The sequence below is a fragment of the Sus scrofa genome, chromosome 13 (assembly GCF_000003025.6).
Source record: "Sus scrofa isolate TJ Tabasco breed Duroc chromosome 13, Sscrofa11.1, whole genome shotgun sequence".
In the NCBI taxonomy this organism is placed as follows: Eukaryota; Metazoa; Chordata; class Mammalia; order Artiodactyla; family Suidae; genus Sus; species Sus scrofa.
This window is the reverse complement of record NC_010455.5, coordinates 203,957,707-203,974,378: the sequence shown is the minus strand read 5'-3', so window position 1 is coordinate 203,974,378 and position 16,672 is coordinate 203,957,707. Positions and strand designations below refer to the sequence as shown.

The 16,672-nt window shown below is 46.4% G+C and overlaps 1 protein-coding gene and 1 long non-coding RNA gene across 2 annotated transcripts in view; one reads left to right on the top strand and one right to left on the bottom strand.

Moving 5' to 3' along the window:
- The window catches only part of DSCAM (DS cell adhesion molecule), a 725,315-nt gene that overhangs the window by 317,701 nt on the left and 390,942 nt on the right, over positions 1-16,672 (top strand).
- LOC110256552 lies at positions 2,983-14,338 on the bottom strand. The gene is made up of 3 exons (XR_002338182.1): positions 11,510-14,338; positions 9,467-9,545; positions 2,983-3,067 (listed from the first exon to the last, which is right to left on the bottom strand). It is a non-coding gene; the product is annotated as an uncharacterized LOC110256552 (long non-coding RNA).

The following is a 16,672-nucleotide window of genomic DNA, read 5'->3' as shown; positions in this document are numbered from 1 at the left end:
GGTTTATAAAGGTGCCCTAGTCCCATAGTGTACCCCTCTCCCCAAACAATACCAAAAAAGAATATCAGGGTGCCTAGATAACTGGTTCATGTCCAGCATTCTAGGACTATGCAGTGTGTATTGATGTCGTGTTGATGTACATTAGCCATTTTGTTGTTTCATTTGCTGCATTATTGACTTGTTATTCTAGCAACCCAGTCAGAACTTATTTAAAAAGAAAAACAAAAATCAAATAATGTATTTGATTTTATTTCTTCGTTAAGGGATGATTCTAATTGCTTTAGGTAGTGTAGATATAGCCATTTTATTTAATTATTTGTTTATTTTATTTTTTATAATGATTTTTATTTTTTTCATTATAGCTGGTTTACAGTGTTCTGTCAGTTTTCTTCTGTACAGCGTGGTGACCCAGTTACATATACATGTATAGATTCTTTTTTCTCACATTATCGTGTTCCATCATAAGTGACTAGATGTAGTTCCCAGGGCTACACAGCAGGACCTCATTGCTTATCCACTCCAAAGGCAATACTCTGCATATATTAACCCCAAGTTCCCAGTCCATCCCGCTCCGCCCCCTTCCCCCTTGGCAACCACAAGTCTCTTCTCCAAGTCCATGATTTTCTTTTTTTTTTTTTTTTTTTGTCTTTTGTCTTTTTGTTGTTGTTGTTGTTGTTATTGTTGCTATTTCTTGGGCCGCTCCCGCGGCATATGGAGGTTCCCAGGCTAGGGGTCGAATCGGAGCTGTAGCCACCGGCCTACGCCAGAGCCACAGCAACGCGGGATCCGAGCCGCGTCTGCAACCTACACCACAGCTCACGGCAACGCCGGATCGTTAACCCACTGAGCAAGGGCAGGGACCGAACCCGCAACCTCATGGTCCCTAGTCGGATTCGTTAACCACTGCGCCACGACGGGAACTCCATGATTTTCTTTTCTGTGGAAAGGTTCATTTGTGCCGTATACTAGATTCCAGATAAAAGTGACGTCATATGGTATTTATCTTTCTCTTTCTGACTTACTTCACTTAAATTATAGTCGATTTATAATGTTGTGCCAATTTATGCTCTGTAGCAAAATGATCTAGTCATATATACACACACACACACACACACACACATTCTTTTTCTCATATTATCTTCCATTAAGGTCTATCCTAAGAGATTGGATGTGGTTCCCTGTGCTGTACAGTGGACCTCATTGCTTATCCATTCTAAATTTAATAGTTTGCATCTACTAACCCCAAACTCCCCATCCATCCCACTCCCCGTTACCTTGGCAACCATGAGTCTATTTTCTATGTCTGTGAAGTCTGTTTCTGTTTTGTAGATAGGTTCCTTTGTACCATGTTTTAGAGTCCACATGTAAGTGATATCATATGGTATTTATCTTTCTCTTACTTCACTTAGTATGATAATCTCTAGTTGCATCCATGTTGCTCTTTAAATGGCACTATTTCATTCTTTTTTATGCTGAGTAATATTCCATTGTATATATGTATCACATCTTCTTAATCCATTCATCTGTCAGTGGACATTAAAACTATGGTGATTTAGGGAGTTCCTGTTGTGGCTCAAAGAAAGTGAATCCCACTAGTATCCATGAGGATGCATGTTCGGTCCCTGGCCCTGCTCAGTGGGTCGGGGATCTGGTGTTGCCATGAGCTGTGGTATAGGTCTCAGACGCAGCTCAGATCTGGCATTGCTGTGGCTGTGGCGAAGGCTGGCAGTTGCAGCTCCGATTCACCCCTAGCCTGAAAACTTGCATATGCTGTGGGTGCAGCCCTAAAAAGCAAAACAAAACAAAACAAAACCACAGGAAAGACAGATACCATATGATATCCCTTATATCTGAAATCTAATATATAGCACCAAGGAAACTTTCCAAAGAAAAGAAAATCATGGACTTGGAGAACAGACTTGTGGTTGCCAAGAGGGAAGGGGAGGGACTGGGAGGGATTGGGAGCTTGGGGTAAATAGATGCAGAATGTCGCCTTCGGGATGGGTTCACAATGGGATCCTGCTGTGTAGCACTAGTCACTTATTATGGAACACTTAATGTGAGAAAAAAGAATGTGTACGTGTATGTGCAACTGGGCCACCATGCTGTACAGTAGATAAAAAATATATAAATAAATGATTTAAAAAAACCACCACCAACAAAAAAGAAAACTATTGTGATTTAGGGAGTTAATAAAATAGGCTTAAATCAAATATATAATTGTGAGAATTCCTATCAGAGAGGTAAGCGTAATCTTTACTTCAAAATTTCAAACCTTTTTTTTCAAAATCAAAGAACTTTAATCAAGGTTGGGTAGGAAGGAAGATAGGTTAGATTTTTAGCTCTTCTGACTACTTTAATTTAAAGGTTTTCTTGTCTTTGTGTCTTCAACAAAAAACTACTAACAGAAGAATATAGGCGTAAGCTTATGTATTTTGATAAAACCGTCTCTGAAAACAATCTGTTCAATTACTATTTAGTATCTAGCGTTAGAGAAGACATCCCTGCTAGGTTGTGAGATCACTTTTGGCCACACCTGAACATCAGCAGCAGAGGAGACTGTAGTTTGATTCCAAAAAAAGGGAACGTGATACTTGATGTTTTCTTCTTCCAGATGTTTTCACCTCTGATTTATGAGACTATGAGGGTACAAATTAGTGTCATGAGTCTATGTCTGCCCTTGTGGGATACATGATTTTCACAGGTGGGGCAGTGTTTTGGAAAGGCAATCACTTTCCAAAAATGTGTAAAGATACTGTGGTGGACCAGACAGTGGCCTCTCAGAGATACCCAAATCCTAATTCACAAATCCTGGGACTATGTTATAGCACTTGGCAAAGAGAAATTGAAGTTACATTAGATGCAGTTACGTGCTCTTGAGATGGGAGGTTATCCTAGATGATCCAGATGGGCCCATTTAATCACACACGTCCTTCCAAGCAGAAAGCCCTTCCCAGTTGTGGTCACAGAGAGATGGGGCCCCAGATTTGTCAGAAAGAAGTGTTGGTGCTGCATTCAAAGATGAAGGAAAGCCCACACACTATGAAAGCCAGGCGGCCTCTAGGAGCTAAAAAAGGCAGACAAGCAAACAAAATAGTCTGTGGTTAGTAGATGCAAACGATTCCATTTAGGCTGGATAAGCAATGAGGTCCTGCTGTACAGCACAGGGAGCTCCAGCCTGTCTCTTATGATGGAACATGAGGGAAGGTCCCATGATGGCACAGCAGAAGCGAATCCGACTAGCATCCATGAGGATGCGTGTTCAGTCCCTGGCCTTGCTCAGTGGGTCAGGGACCCGGTGTTGCTGTGGCTGTGGTGTAGGCCGGCAGCTGTAGCTCCAATTCAACCCCTAGCTTGGGTCCTTCCATGTGCCGTGGGTGTGGCCCTAAAAAGCAAAACAACAACAACAAATGTATATATGTACGTATAGCTGGGTCACGTTGCTGTGTGGCAGTAATTGACAGAACACTGTGAATCAACAGTAACAAACACATTTTAAAACTCCCCCATTTCTCCTTCGGAGACTTCAGAACGACACAGCCCTCCTCAGCTGGTTCCTAGCTCCCAGGGAGACTCGTGTTCGACTCCTGACGTCCTAAGACCATAAACTTGTGCAGCTTTAAGCTAGCCTGAGGTAAGGCCTCAGAGGAGCCATAGGAAGCCCAGGCAGAAGGGGCACAGAGACAGAACGGGGAGACCTGCACTTTAGAATCCTTGCCGGAGCACAGCCCTCCGAGGAGAGAAGCAGGCTTTATGTTTGCAGAATAAACAGACACCGTTGATGTCTGTGTGGATAGAATGAAGGCGCTTGGCCCTCGTACTCTGTTCTGCTTGAGATTTTCAAGAAACTTGCCAGTGTATGGTGCCAGTATTCCAGTAGCTGCAGGGCTGAATGTCTCTGGGATCGAAAATGCCCTTTGGTGAAGCAAATGAAATTTCAAGATGAAAGCAACCCCAGAAAAATATACACTTTTGACTTTTTTTTCCTCTCAAAAATTCCAAGTCTGTTTGTGGTGGGTTGAGACAAGCAGCACACATCTGCCTGAGAAGCAGCTCTGCTCCGTGGGAACGGACCTCTTCACAAGTAGGTTGTCTGATGGGGGCGGGGGGGACGTGAACACCAGCAAAAACGTGGGGACGCTTTCAAAGAGGATTATTTCTTCTGAAAGCACCAGCTATTGCGTTCAAGTGAGAAACGCAGTGACGAGATACGTTACATGACGGACTGTGGTTTTTACTAGAAAGACAAAGAAAGGGGAACCCGCCGTGGCCTTTGGGATGAACCTATGGGAGAACCAGTCTTCCCAGGTAGTTGCTCTGACATGTCTCAAATATGTTTCTCAGTTTGAGCAGCTTTTTTCCCCTCACAGGTTACTTTTTGTTTACTGCAGCCTTGGGGGGGGGGGGTATGATCTTCTCTTCTTTTGCCTTGCTTTTTAGAGCTGCCCTGCAGCAGGTGGAAGCTCCCAGGCTAGGGGTCCAATCGGAGCTGTAGTTGCCGGCCTGCGCCACAGCCACGGCCACGCCAGATCCGAGCTGCATCTGTGACCTACAGCACAGCTCAAGGCAGTGCCGGATCCTTAACCCACTGAACGAGGCCGGGGATCAAAACCCGCGTCGGCATGGATAGTAGTCGGTTTGTTACTGCTGAGCCATGACGGGAACCCTGGTGGTTCGTGATCTTTACGTTTAAAATACGTGGAGCAGTGTTTGTGCCCAGCAAGTCAAGAACGGGGATCCCACAGGCTGTGGAACGTACTGTAAACATATCTTATATTGTTCTGGTCTTTACTTGTCCTAGACCATTAGAAACAAAAATAGGAAATAAGGATTTTGGAAAGAGACGGCAGGTCTTAGATTCGGCACTGGCAGTGCTAAGATCTCTTGTGCCATCCACAATGGGCCCCTCTCAGGTGTGAGACCCCCCTCATTGAGAGAGTGGGGCTTCATTTACCTACCTGTCCAGCCTTCACCAGATTCCTCCAGCCCAGGGAAGAAGGGTCACACCGGGTCTCTTAAGTGTCTGCCGAGACTGCTTTAGAATAGGATCCCATCAGCGTACTGCGCCCCTGCCTGAGCACAAAGGACTAAGTGTAACACTGGAGCACAAGGGCTGACAGAAAAGGAGGAGCCCCTGCCAGGCAGCTGTCCAGCTCACAGAGGAGGAGACACCGGGAGGTGCCTCTAACTGCCTAGGCACCGTGTCATCCCTGCTGCATGGGGAGCCAGCAACACTGGGCTCTGCTAAGGCCATGGCATGGGATCCGACAAAGAGGGTTTGCTCCTCAGGGCACCCAGGCCAAGGAATGCTGGCCAATCTCTGATGCTGTGGGTGGAAATCCTTAGCACACACAGGGCTTCCCTGGCTGTCACACCCAACTCCCGGATCCTCTCTTGAGCACCCTGGGCCCCTTGGCAATATAGTGGATGGTGGGTTGCAATAACCAGTAGCCATTCCCTTCAGTGCTGCCCTTGAGAAAAAGTACACCTGGCCCAAGAAAAGCAAATGAGTGCGGTGCATGGTTTACAATGGCCGGAATAAATTTTGACCACGTTACAAGTTGAATCTCATTTTTGACAAAGATGCAAAAGCAATTCAGTGGAGGAAAGATCGGCTTTTTTTTTTTTTTTTCTTTTCGGTCATTGGTACTAGAGCAATTGGACATCCATAGGGGGGAAAACATGGACCTTGACCTAAACCTTGTATCTCCCACAAAAATTAACTCAAAAGGGATCACAGCCTTAAATGTAAAATTGTAAAATTTGCTGTTTGGTTTGATGCATAGTCCCAATTAAAGCAAACAAAAACCATGCACTGTGAAAGCCTGAAAGGAGTTTATCATCTAGCAACTAGCTTGTGCTCCAAACCCAGCGTCTCTGAACAGGAAACAGCTGGTTCATGGGGCGTCCTTCCAGCCAGGGTTGTATGGCGAGACTCAGGACGCCTCTCACCGCATACCTCAGCCACTGTGTCTCAGAACTGGAAAAGGCCAATTCTATGGTTTTCTGCCCAAAGGAGATGACACTGCTGACTACCACAGAAGGAATACGTTTGGTTCCATCACGAGGTAGGCATCTGTACGATCCTTAAGAAACCTGGAAGTCTTACCTTGGATATTGTATTTAGGAGTGAAAATACAAATTCCTAAGACTTTCAAAGTCCTGTTGAAGAAACTGGGTGCTGAGAACTTCAGTATGGAGCATGCCAGTCAGGAAGAGCCTGCTCAGTTGAGGCTGGCATCTCAAGGAAGCTGCCTACGCTGCGTGCTTTCTAAGACAGTTCCAAAGTAGACAGGTGGGGAGATTGTGCCAGAAAGACACCATTCATAATGAGCAAATTCAAGAGCGTGTTGCATCCTGATCACTTTTTGAAAATATAGCACTATTCGAGGACACCCTATCTTGCATCCTGTTATCTCTAATAATTTTCAGATAGTGCCGTGACATTTGTGTGCCCATTTATTGGGAGGCACCCGATGTTCGAGAAATTTCCCAAGACTCCCTTGCTGTTACAGAAAAGGACTTTCCACCCTCTCCATTTGGCTCCTGAACTAATAATATTGTAAATCTGAAGGCTACTGATGGAAAACTAAACCTAGTCACGTCAATGTTTAGTGCGGTGTATGCTGTCTTTATTTGGGAGATGCTTCAAGTTGAAAGTGGGATTTGGGACACTCATCAAAAAATAGAAAGGAAAGAATCCATGCACAGAACAAAGAGATGGGCCGGAGGTGAGTGTGGAGTCCTGAGCCGATGAGATAGTGGGATGAACCTGCTGAGGGTCAGCGCACCTGGGTTGGTCAAAATCAGGAGCGGGAGCTGGTCCCAGGGAGCAGCGGACGCTGCGGCTTTGGTTCAGGCACAGGTCAGAAGAGCTCCCAGAAGGCATTTTAGGAGGTGGGACATCATGTGCAGAGTAAAACTTGAGCTGCACTGAGTATGTTTTTAAGAGAAGTGGCACTTATTTGGAGGAGCCTTGAGGAGATTCTTAAAGGTCCTGACCGTAAGCTCCAGCCCTACAGAGAGTAATGAATTGATCAGGGCGAATCTGGGCAGGAGATGGGAAAGTGTGCAAGGATGGCATTTTCAAAGCAGTGGGGAAAGAAGCGGCTGTGGTGTCGAGGACTTTCACTACCACTGTACGTAACAAAAGGAAAATCTGTTTGTGTTAGGCTTTTACCAACGTGGAGCCACTTTGCTTCAAGCTTCAGACGTATTGAGAACTCTCCCCCTCCTCTAGGGAGTTCCTGCTGTGGCTCAGTGGTAACAAAATCAACTAGAATCCACGAGGAGGTGGGTTCGATCCCTGGCCCCTCTCAGTGGGTTAAGGATCCAGTGTTGACGTGAGCAGCAGTGTAGGTTGCAGATGTGGCTTGGGTCTCAAGTTGATGTGTCTGTGGTGTAGGCTGGCAGCCGCAGCTCCAATTTGATACCTAGCCTGGTGCAGCAGGTGTGGCCCTAAAAAGAAAGAAAGAAAGAATTCTCCTTCTCCTTTAAAATCCACTCAAGATAAACTGGGGTGAAGTAACCTCACGACCCCATAGAGCTATGAATGTCTGGGGTCCTAGGAATTAAGTGTGAGATTTGGAAAGTGATTTTGGGAATAACGAAACAAACCAGAATCCGACTTGCTAAAATCACCAATCTTAGAACAGACCTCCTCGTGTAACCCCAGAGTGAGCTGAGCTTCCTCACAAGGGCTGAAGGGGTTACTGAGTAGAAATCACAGCACACTCTGAGAACAAGTATAGAGGATGATGGAGAAGCAGGGAGGGAGGGCGGGAGGAGAGTGGACAGAGGGGCGTGCACTTAAATCGGGGAGCTGGACAGTACAACCCAGGGCTCGTAACGAAGACCCATGCTAATCCAGAATCTGCCTTTGCTCAGTCAGGAAAGGCACCGGGGATCAGGAGACCTGAGCCCATTCTCCTCTTGTGTACCTTGGAGCAAGTTAGAGATTTTGAGCTTCAATAGTGTCATCTACCAAATGAGAGCATCAGTGGCAGACGACTGCTTCAATTCCTGTTCAGTCTTTGAGCGTATGCTGCTATAACTCGGTATGTTTTAGTAAGATTGTGTAGTAGTCAGCTACATTTGTGATAATGCAGTGTAACAGATAGTTCCTGAAATTTAAAAACCATTTATCTCTCTTGCTCTTGAGTTTCCTGGCTGGCTGGATATTGGCTGACCTCAGCCATGTTGGGCTGGACCGGGTTTGTCTCTGGGTACCCGATTGGGCCAGGTGGGCTCCACTGATCCTCCTCCCCCTTGGACCAGCAGGTATGTGGGGTGGGTTTTCTGGGGTAGCTCACAGCTGCATCAGAAGCGTGCCAAGCCAGGCGAGCACAGTGAAAGCCTCTGCTCACATGTTCTTGGCTGAGGGTCACCTGCTGAAGTCCAGCATTGGTGGCACTGAGAAAAGTGTCCTTTAGTCAATGCAAGGCTGGTGAAGGGAGGGGACAGTGATCGGTTGACCACAATCTAGTATCCCGAGTCCCCACTTTAATTACTGGTCCTCCCAGTAATTAATGTTTTAGCATATTTTAAAGTTGAGGGGGAAAAAAGGGGTGGTCTCTGTTGATATTGCAAAGGCAAGATGGGAAAAAAAAGAAAAGAAGCAGCAGTAGTTTTTCTCTTGTAAAGCACATTATTTCTTATCTTAAGGAAATCCTCAATTGCCCAAATCAAGTTATTTAAGTGTTTTTCCTCCTCCTACTTCTTCTAAATTCTCAAGGCAAATGTTAGGCATAATACAAATGCCTGTTTGTCAACTTTGTAAAGGGAATAGGAATGTAAGTATGAGGTAGGGCCACTGTAAAGCCTATAGAATGATTAGACCTGGAACGTGTTCCATGCTGTCGTCACCTGTAAACCCTGCACTGGTAGGGCTGACGGAAGACCAGAGGAAGGCATACCCATCCTCCGTCCGTGAGGGTTTGTTATTGCGACAGTGCACTTATTTCCTTGTTCTTAAGTTTGCCAGTGGAAGTATATTGGCTCAAAGTCATAGATGGCTAATGGGATTTTACGTTTCAGAAATAATGGTGAATTCCATTTGGCCATCAGGCCATGACATAAAGCTGGGTTTTATGGTGGTCGTGGAAGCACTGAGCAGTGAGGAGTGGACCCCGGGCAGCTGGCTTCCCCAGCAGGACCCCGATGCAGACACAAGCCCCAGAGCGGAGCCTCGTGACCATCTGCAGTTCCACTCTCTCCCTTACACGAAGGCCGTGGGAACCTTCTCCTTAACCAGGAGATGCTACAGTGTCGCTGGATTTGAAATGTTGCTGGAATCAAGAAAGGATTTTCAGCAGCTTTACGGTGTACATCCGTAGACCAAGCAAGGAACAGTATATGGATTCATGCCCAGAGCAATACAAGTTTTCATTAAGACCCTGTTCAAAATTTTTGTTGGGGAATGAACTAGCATTTTATGCTGGTCTAGTACGTTGATTAAGTGAAGTACCTAAGTTGGCCAGTACTCAGAAGATCTGCAGTCTTCCTGTGGTTGACACGGATTCCTATAGTCAGCAGCACCGCACAGCCTGCGGGTGGTGAGCAGATGAAAAGAAAAGAGAAAAACTAAGAAATTGGCAGTGCTGATTCAGCTCAGCATTTCACTGTCTATGAGATTACAGGAGAAGGAATTATGCTCCGCCTGCTATTTTATGTGCATTTGCTTCATACACACACACACACGCACACTCCCTCTCTCTCTCTCTCTCTTACACACAGATACACACACACACACACACAGAGTGGTGGGAAAAGTAAGGATTCATAGATCGTGTCTGGTTTCTTCCGTGAAAGAGTATGTATGTCACTGGGGGAGTCTAGGCCTTAATCAAAAATAACTCAGCTTCTAAATCACATTTTACTTGTTGACAGATATTTAATACATAAGTAGTACCTGCCCTGCTTGGAAAAACTAGCAGGTGCAAGATTAGTAAAGTACAAAGTGAAAGAAAATCCTTCTGATGCCCCCAGGCTGAGACGGCCATTTTGGTCTCTCTGTCTGGACCTGTTTTTTCACCTTCGCGTGTAAATGTGTGTAAAAGTTCTGCACGTGGACATCTTCATACATGTGCTTGGAGGAGTTACACAGTATCTACCATTTTACAGTCGACTTTTTAACCCAACAATGTGTTAGGAATCACCTTTCTCTATTTAAAGAGAAAGCAGTTCACTCCATAAAATCCTTTTGGTGCCTCTCAGTGTGTCCTTCCTGTGGCGATGAGATTATTCAGTTGTATCCACAGCCTGTAGCCTCTGGACCTACCGTCTGGAGAAGACAGCAGTCACTGAGAAGTAAACTCTCTTAACAATAGGAATAGCTAATATCATATCTGCCAGGTGTTGTTCAAAACCGACTTCACCCGTCAACTCACTGTCTTCCTTCCAGGTTTATGTGGCAGTTCCTGTTTCATAGGGTGCCATTGAGGCTCAGAGAGGTTAAGTCGGTTGCTCAGTGTCACACAGCCAGGACTCAAACCCAGGTCTTTTGGACTCCAGAGCCTTTAACAGTTGCTGTAACCCCTGGCTTATACTCCATGGAGAGCTCCATGTGTGAGAACAGTCACTGGGCTGAACAATGAATCAGAGTTTCAAAAGACTGGGATTTGGGCTGCCAGTCACATCCTGGCCTCTCAGGTCATGGGTGTGGCAGCCACCTGCCCCAACAACTTAGCTTTTCAGACTTCCACCCTGCAGCCCAGTTACCTTAGAGTCAAACAGAGCTTCTTTTTTGATATTTAATATGGTTTTCCTTAAACTGGACATCCATTTTACCATCGCCATCTTAGCCGGCATTCCTAAGCTTTGAGCTTGTCAAGGAGGTGGCCTGCTGGGCACTCACATGGTCACAGGGAGCAAGTGTGTGTATCAAAGGCTGGTGCTGGGCGAGGGCCCTCCTGGATCACGGGTGTAAAGAGGGCAGGGGTCCTTGCTGACAACAGGGGTGGGGCCTCCCCCCTCTCACCTCCTCCTGCCTGTTCATCAGAGGAGACCTTGAAAGGCTGGGGTATTAAGACCCCTTCTCCCAGGACTCAGCAACAGCAGGACGCGAATTGCTCCAGCCTCTGGCCTGCCTGATGCCTGCGTGGGACAGGCTGCAGAAAGAGAGGCTGTGCTTGAGGAGGTCCAGGGGCTCCGGACTCAGCCAGCATGTGTCTGCGGTTCCCCACACCTGTGTATGAAGGACTCAGGACTGAACCCTTTCTGTCCAGACCCCTGAAGTTTCACTGGTCCTGCTTTCATCTCGACAGCCTCTGCTTAATGTGTCCTACTTTTTTTTTTGGCCTTTTAGGGCCACACCTGAAGCATATGAAAGTCCACATGCTAGGGGTCGAATCAGAGCTGCACCTGCCAGCCTACACCATAGCCATGGCAAAGCGGGATCCAAGCTGCATCTGCGACCTACACCTCAGCTCATGCCAGCACCAGATACTTAACCCACTGGGTGAGGTCAGGGATCGAATGTGTCCTCATGGATACCGGTCGGTTTCCTTACCTCTGAGCCATGACGGGAACTCCAGCGTGTGCCACCTCCAGCTGAACCTTTCTGACCGAGCACGCGTCCATCTGCGTGGTGAGCGCACAGTCTGATCCAGGCCTGGTCTGGACTGGCAGTCTCTTCTCACATGGCCCTTTGACAAGGAGTCTGCTGCGTTCTGACCCCACACTGCTGGTGTGTGTGCGGGTGAAGCTAATAATAACCTCATCACGAGTTACTGGGGCACTTGCTGTCTGCGTGGACCTGATGGGTGCTTTCGTGCCTGTGTTCTCACTTGATTTTCACAGCCTCTCCGTGATGCGGGTATAATATCCCAGCTCCATCTTTGAAATTTACAAATTGATGCCCAGGGAGTTTAAGCAATTTGCCTAAATACAGCTAATGCATGGGAAACAGGGCTGGTGCTTGTCCACATGGTGACTGTGAAAGAGAAAAGCTATTTCAGGATACCTCCCTTTCAGCTGGTAAAGCGTTATCAGAACATACTGGTTTTATTAGAGCATGCTGTTCTGTTGCCACCTTCTAGGAGAAAAAGTCACAGACATGTGTGAATTAGGGCGTCGGTTTCTGCCGTGTGCAGGGTTAAAGCCGTGAAGAGCCACTCCACCAGGCTGCCTTTCCACCGACATCTAGTGCCTCATGAAATGTCGTCTGCTTACTATCAAAAGGGGCCAGAAGATGCACATTTTTCCTAAGTTTGAATTTGATCATTTTCAGGAATTCTGAAAATAAATACCTAGATTTTTAGTCAAATGTAATTCATCTGTTATGTCTTTAGGTACTACCTGTTATAGGTACACAGTCTATCTGAAATGGTTGTAAGAGTATTTTGCAAAGTACAGTCACAACACACACACACACACACACACACACACACACACACACACACACAGAGTCAAATCCACTTGAAAAACAGTACAGCCCCTTCCTGGAAGCTTACATTTTACCATCGCTTGTGAAAATCTCTAGGAAGTACTGGCAGCTGCATTCCACAACTTACCTGAGCAAGAAGAGCACCCGGGGCCGCTTCCTGGCCACACGCACGGAAGGACCGAGTGTTTGGCTTAATGCTGTGCAGTTGCCGTCTCGGGAGTCTCAGTGACTTTCAAGCAAGGGGTTGTGAGTTCTTGCGTCCACTGCGTCCCGCAAGTTGTACCCCTCGTCCCGCCTCCCGGGCACAGCTCACAGAACCGGCCCCTCTCTTTGGGGCCCACCTGGTCCCCAGGTGTGCTCAGCTTCCTGTCGTCTGGGTGAATGAGAGCCAAGTTCAGCGTAGCGTCAGGAATCCATCTTTTTTTATTATTCTTCTATTTCCTTTTAGGATTTATTACGATTTTTAGCTTCTTTTGTATTTCTTTTTCTTCTAACACTGGAAATATTGGTCCTTAATGATATCAACATAATTAATAATTATATATTGCACAATATCTTGATAATTGAATTGAAATAACATTTATATTTATACTAAAAACAAAGGTCACAAATGTAGTTGAAGGTTTCCTTGCCGTTCCTAGATTATAACCCACCAGAATATATTGACACAATAGCATGGTTTAAATCACTTTAATTATATTCTATTCATTATGTAAACATCCTGTACAAACTTAGGATAATTTGTTTCATTTTATTTTAAAATGTAGTGTTTGCTTTTTTTCCTGATTCAATCATGATTTCAATCATATAGCATATTTACATGGTCCCGAAGAAAAATTACACAAGGTTTATTCACTTTGTTTTTTACTGTCTTATAAAAGCATCATTTTTATTATGTATGGTTTAACCATGCTATTCTTTCCTTTTTAATAAACAATGTTTCATTTCTTGTTTTTTTTGGTCACATAACCTAAATATCATTCTATAGCCATATATGGAGATCTATAAAAGGGCAAATAAAAGAAAATCTATTTTAATTGTTAAAAATATGCACCAAATTTCCAAATATAAAATGTATATATACACACCCCTACATGCCAGCAGGAAGCGAGGCTGCAGAATACCTGGCCAGATAGAATTCAGTGCAGCCTTGTTTTGAGAATCAGAGTTCTGGGTTCTTCCCCCAAAGGCCTATACCTGGGCACTTAGGCCAGAAAAATACACTTTAAGTGTAATTTGTGTAAGCTACACATTTCAAGGGGGGCATTTTCCCAATTCATCTTTATGGATTTCTGAATTGTAAGACTATTTTTAGATACATTGCCTATAATCGATGAGGCTTTGAATTGGCACAAAGATGAGTTTAAAAACTATAGTTTTTGTGGAGGGATAAGTACATAGATCAGTGGAGCATCGCAGAGAACCCAGAAATAGACCCACACGCTTCTGCCCAAAGGTGTTTTGACAAAGATGCAAAAGCAATTCAGTGGAACTCCGCCTCGTCTTCCGGCACTTGGGGAGGCCGTGATGCATGCAGGCATGGCATCTCCAACAGGAACCTGGCCCCATCTCCTCTCTGTTGGAGTTGGAGATGCTACCTCATTTCACGCCTTTGTCATGAATGCCCTGGGACTGCCCAGTCACGTGGTCGTTCCACTGTTCATTTAGTGGAAAAACCTGCCTCCCGTTTGCCCTTCGGGAACCTCCCTGCCCGGCCCAGCGCCGGCTCCTGATGCGTGCCCACTGGCAGGCATGCACCCACCCCTTCCCCACACCTCTCCCCCCCCACCCTTTCTCTCTAGGGTTTTGAGGATGTTGTTTTTTGTTTTATGGGTTTTGTTTATTTCTTTGTTTGTTTAGTAAAAAAGAAAAGCAATTCAGTAGAAGAAAGATCAGATTTTTTTCCCCTTTCAGTAAATGGTATTAGACTATTGAACATCCATAGGCAAAAAAAAAAAAAAAAAAAAAAAAAAAAGGACCTTGACGTAAACCTCATGCAAAAACTAATTCAAAAAGGATCAAAGATGACAATGTAAAATACCAAAACTTGCTGTTTGGCTTGATGCATAATCCCAGAGAATGGGAAAGCCTTTAGGAGTTTACAGATCGTTTAGCAACGAGCTTGTGCTCCCAGCCCAGCAGCTCTGAAGAGGACACCGCGGACTCATGGGGCATCCTTCCAGCCAGGGTTGTACAGGCTCCAGGATGCATCTCACCTTATACCTCAGCCATTAAATCTAAGAACTGGAAAATGCCAGTTCTGGAGGAACCTTACCCAACCTCCTGCCTAATAAGCTCTCCTCTCTGTGCTTGGTAGTCCATTATTGCTGATCCGTCCCGTCATCAGAAAGCTCTCTAGAGCATTGGTGGGGAAACGTGACTCTCTGGAGACAGGTAACCCCAGGGTCAAACCCTTCGTCATCTTGTACGAGGCCCAGTCTACACGTGGGCATAACTGTGGCTAATTTTCAACATTATGAGAAAATCTAAGAATTGGTAGCTGGAATAGGTCTTGTAGATAATTTCGGTACTGGTACGCTCTCCAGACGGTCTTGGTGTGCTGTCTAATCAGGTATTTCGTGTGACATCCAGTGTACTGCTGAAAATCAATATAAGTTTATTGAGAATAATAAATAATTATGCAAATCCCAAAGTCCTCTCACTCCGCATACACAGGGCATGTTGGAATCGCTTTTTGTAATTACGGTTGAGATGCTGCCGAGTTATTTTGCTTAATTATTTCCACTCGATGGCCTGATTAGGAAAATTGCTCACATTGTTTTCCCTGCATAATGTGCCATTAGGAGGAGCAATTACTGAGGAGGCTGTGACCCCAGCCTCCAGCTGAGCTTTCATCCCAAAGGGAGCATGGCCTTGCCAGTGTCCGGCCTTGCCGGAAGGATGTTGAGTCCAGCCACTTGATTTCAAGCCTCTGAATTCAAACGACCTGTTCTCAAGACAGACATTTTGGTTAACCCCAAGGCACCGGAAGCCATTCTTGTTTTACTCCATTTAATTTCCTGCAGGAAGGGAATCGTGTGATGTGGGGTGTGTCTGTGTGTGCGCGAGTGTGCGTGTGTGCATATGTGCAGGAGTGTGCACATATGTGCGTGAATTGGGCCATTTCATGAAAGGGGAAGTGTTAGGCTATTCTGACGCTCAACAGCAATATTTGCCTTGGAGGGAATTTTATGTTTCCACATCCCATTTAGAGGTAGTTTTGTCTCCCTATTTAGTCCTGAGTTGTCTGAGATGCTATAAAAAGACCCACAACAGCAGTCTACGAATCAGTCATAAAGTAGACCCTGCCCTCGTTGTTCACACAGCTGAGGGCCAGCACCTCTGCAGAGAACGGAGAGCAACTGTATCTGCGGTCCGGTGTTTACTTGAGGGCAAGACAGAGGAGGAGCACGCCCAGCCCGCCTCACGACGGGGCCTCAGAGCTCAAGCGGATTTCAGGCATTGAGGAGGCAGATTTGCCTTTGTCGCGGATCAAATGGGACAGAACTCAGATGGCAGAGGAGGAAGATGGGCGAAGCATCTCCTCTGGATGGGCAAGGCAGTGCAGTTCGAAGCATAATTGGGAGGGAGCTAGAACTGCCCAGAAGCAAAATCCGCCTGACTCATCCATCACTGAGCGAGTTCCTTTGGGAAGTCGGGGCTGTCTGCCTAGAGCGCTACATCCTCCTGGAACTCAAGGCGCGACCCACCAAATTCAGTCGTGTCTCCCACCGCATCTCACAGAGGGAAGGACTAGCCCAGCAGGCAGCCCGGAGCCTGGGAGCTTTCTTTTTGTTTCATCTGAAAGGCTCCCTGGGGTGAGACGCTGGGACATCCTTGCAGGATGGAGCCGTTTTGGGGGAAAGTGGATCTTCCCCTGCCTGCTTTCCCTGCGTCTCCAGCACTGTGGAGATTTCAAATCCGAGGCTGCAAGCCGGCGGCCGTGGGGACCAGGAGCCGCAGTCCCCGGGCAGGGCTGCAGGATCCCGACGGTCACATCAAAGGGCCACCGTGTTTGGCACATCTCTTCACCTGAGACCTGACCTTGGCCTTCTAGGGACATGGAAGTGATCCTGATCCTGCCCCAGATGTGATGGGGTGTAGGAACTCTGGCTCCTGTTAACCCAGCCGGCAGGAGCCTCTGCGTGCTCCGGGAGCCGGCGCAGCCGTTGGTGGGAAGAGACGGGCCCTGTCCCCCGCTGCTCCTCTCACTGCAGGAATCCTTGAGCCTGGACTGAACACGAGGGCTGCTGGTTACCTCCAGTGACTTACAGCCTCAGGCCCCAG